This window comes from Zingiber officinale, chromosome 3B, assembly GCF_018446385.1.
Source record: "Zingiber officinale cultivar Zhangliang chromosome 3B, Zo_v1.1, whole genome shotgun sequence".
In the NCBI taxonomy this organism is placed as follows: domain Eukaryota; kingdom Viridiplantae; phylum Streptophyta; class Magnoliopsida; order Zingiberales; family Zingiberaceae; genus Zingiber; species Zingiber officinale.
The window spans coordinates 117,670,285-117,672,650 of record NC_055991.1 but is presented as its reverse complement, the minus strand read 5'-3'; the positions used below and the strand labels follow the sequence as shown (position 1 = coordinate 117,672,650).

The window sequence follows — 2,366 nt, the reverse complement described above, 5'->3', positions numbered from 1 at the left end:
GAGACCAAGCAGGCTGTGGCCGTGTGCACCACACGGCCGTGTAGCATTTCCAGAGAGCAGAGGGGTTCTGGCCGTGTGGAGTCACACGGCCGTGCAGCTTTGGCAAAGAGGGAACTGGACATGGCCGTGTGAATCTCACACGGCCGTGTCACGGGGCGGTGTGGCGCCCGATTCCCTCCTCTATTTAAACCCTTCTTCATGAATTGAGAGGGGATCTCTCCCCCTTTGGGAGAAGGCAAGATTTGGTGGTTTCCTCCCATTCTTGGGAGGATTTCTGGGTGATTCAAGGGGAGTTCTTGACGATTCCGGCTCCGGAGCGAGGATTGGATCCGAAGACAAGGCTTCTTCGTAGATAAGTTTTCTCTTTTCCCCTCTTCTTGTTTTCTTGGATTGGGGATTCAAGGAATGCTTGTAATCTCTATTCTTTCGGGTTTTCTTCCTCAATTCATGGAGTAGATCTTGTATTCTAGGATTAAGGGAGTATTTGTATGATGGATTGATGTAATCTCTTATGGATTTGCCATTTTCTTGTTTCAATGACATTATCTTGCTTGTATCAATTAGATCTTGAATGATTGATGGTGGTTTGTGCTTAATTCTCATTCTTGATTGATTGTTTGGATTTCTTATGGACTTGGTAAAGATAAACTCTCACTCGATCATCCGAGGGATCCACGTGACAGGTGCAAGCCCGTGTAAGGACGTTTGAGAGATAATCTTGAAGAGGAAATAGGAATATTCAAGAGAGTAAGATGGATTCTATGATTAGCTTCTTGTATCTTTATAGATTAATAAGTTGTGGGCTTATATGTTGATATCCGAGGAAGGCATAGTAATAGGTGCGCTTCTGTGTAAGGACAACGTAGGTTCATGTCTAATTAATCCTATTTAGATACATTTCTCAGTCCTTAGCCGGTTGTCTATTGCAAGAGAGAACCGGCAACTTTCTACATGTTTGACAATTGAGGAATAAGAATTGGTGAACCATTTACATTCAAGAAATCTTACAAAGAAACCGAAACTCCTAGAATCTCCCTTTATCATAACCCAAAACACTAAACTCTTGTTTGTTGATCTCTAATATTAGATTTGTTTACCTTTACTTTGCTTTTGAAACGATTGGATAGTTGTTTAGCTAATTCGCATTTAGACATTTCTAGTGCTTATTCCAGTCCCTGTGGATACGATAATCTTTTATATTACTTGCGACATTTCCGTACACTTGCGGAGAGCGAACAAGTTTTTGGCGCCGTTGCCGGGGACTGCGCTATAACATTAGGAATTATCAATTGAGTTAGACTAAACATAACATTTGTTTTCCTTCCATATTGCATAGTTGTAACTAATCATTAGATTTCTGTTTTTTTTTACTTTCTTGTATAACTTTCACTTCTTGTTAATTCTTTTTGTACAAACGCAATTCTGCATTTTTGATTCTTCTATTTTTCTTTTTGTGTCGAATTGCTATCTGCTATCTTGTTCTTGTGTATGCGAAGATCTAACTTTGCAGGGGAATTCTTTCCTTTTGACCCTGAGATTGATAGAACTTTCCATAAAAGAAGAATTCTGCAAAGGCAAATTGAAGAACAGGAACATTTGAATATGGCAAATAGACCACTTAAGGATTATGCAGCACCCTATGCGAGAGGTTTTCGATCTAGTATTTCAAGACCTTCAGTGAAGCTAATAACTTTGAGATCAAACCCGCAATCATATCTATGGTGCAGCAGAACCAATTTGGTGGAGGACCTCATGAGGACCCTAATCAACACTTAGAGGTCTTTTATGAAATATGTGGTACCATGAAAATGAATGGAGTTCCTTCAGATGCAGTTAGATTATTATTATTTGGGTTTTCTTTAAGAGATAGGGCAAAGCAATGGCTGAATTCTTTGGCCCCTAATAGCATCACCACTTGGGAGCAGTGTGAGCAACAGTTTCTTGATAAGTTCTATCCACCAAGCAAAACAGCTCATATGAGGAATTTAATTGCAAGCTTCAAGCAAACTGACTCAGAATCTCTTTTTGAAGCATGGGATAGATATAATAGTATGCTCAGACAATGCCCACATCATGGGTTGGAAAGATGGTTAGTGTTGCACACTTTTTACAATGGTATCAATTATCATACCAAAGTGTCCCTTGATTCAGCTGCTGGAGGGGCACTTATGAACAAAAGCTTAGATGAAGCCGAAGAAATCATTGAAAGTGTAGCACAAAATCATCATCAATGGGCAAATGAAAGAAGTGGTGGCTATTCCTCTGTAAACCCAACAATTAAAGCATCAGGGAAGTTTGATGTAGATGCAGTCACTCTTTTGTCTGAAAAATTGGACGCTCTTACAAAGAAATTTGAGAATATGGGT

General features: G+C 39.7%; 1 non-coding gene across 1 annotated transcript; it reads right to left on the bottom strand.

Annotated features, from left to right (window-relative positions):
- Positions 1 to 1,974: 1,974 nt before the first annotated feature.
- On the bottom strand, positions 1,975 to 2,080 carry LOC121968907. The gene has a single exon (XR_006108424.1). It is a non-coding gene; the product is annotated as a small nucleolar RNA R71 (small nucleolar RNA).
- Positions 2,081 to 2,366: the final 286 nt, after the last annotated feature.